Below are 747 nucleotides of genomic sequence, written 5' to 3' on the forward strand. Positions count from 1 at the left end.
TGAGAGTGGAGAGTGCACCATGGTGACAACACACACATACATACAAAGTAGATACATGTTTACCCGTGCTCATGATTCAATAATGAATGTTTTTTACTTTTTTCTCCAATCAGTCTTGTTAATCATTATATCGGTTAAACTTTAAAACTATGTCTTCAATATTGCAATTTAATTACATTTCGTTTTTTAAAAATGTTAATTTTTTGTAATGTTGTGTACTTTTTTCTGCAATCAGTCCCAATGAGCACAAGAAAATATCTTTATTAATATTTCCACTTTCGCTTTTATGTAGTGGTATACTTACTTGTAAATATGCAAAGGCTGCACTTGACCAACCCAAACGCTGCAGTGGTAAAAATACATGCACCAGCAAACGTGGACGGACACCCAAGTGAACCTGACCTGCACAAGAGAATATATTTATTAATATTTGTATTTTCTGCACCAGCCATACGTGGACGGACACACAGGGATCCTAGCATGCAAAACATACTTGCAACGGCTGCACTTGTTGTAAAACGCTACTTTTTGAATACAAATTATAAATAACTCCGATACCCTGCAAGCAAATATGTAAATTATTATTGTAATTCAAAATATTTCCACTATTTTTGATTTTTTTGCCATACTTACTTGAATTTGCCTAATAAGAAAATAAATTTCCACGAAACAATCGATGAAAATATCGGCAGTGTTGCCTGTTGAACTTTTTATACGAAGACAATATTTCTCCTTGATTTTAGTAGT

At 33.2% G+C, this 747-nt stretch overlaps 1 long non-coding RNA gene across 1 annotated transcript; it reads right to left on the bottom strand.

Moving 5' to 3' along the window:
• Window positions 1–190: 190 nt before the first annotated feature.
• On the bottom strand, window positions 191–391 carry LOC108372195 (uncharacterized). Its single transcript, XR_001848822.1, has 2 exons — window positions 305–391; window positions 191–225 (listed from the first exon to the last, which is right to left on the bottom strand). It is a non-coding gene; the product is annotated as an uncharacterized LOC108372195 (long non-coding RNA).
• Between the last annotated feature and the right edge of the window lie 356 nt (window positions 392–747).

The sequence above is a fragment of the Rhagoletis zephyria genome, unplaced genomic scaffold, assembly GCF_001687245.7.
Source record: "Rhagoletis zephyria isolate East Lansing unplaced genomic scaffold, Rhagoletis_zephyria_1.1 Rzeph_scaffold_05529, whole genome shotgun sequence".
Classification (NCBI taxonomy): Eukaryota; Metazoa; Arthropoda; class Insecta; order Diptera; family Tephritidae; genus Rhagoletis; species Rhagoletis zephyria.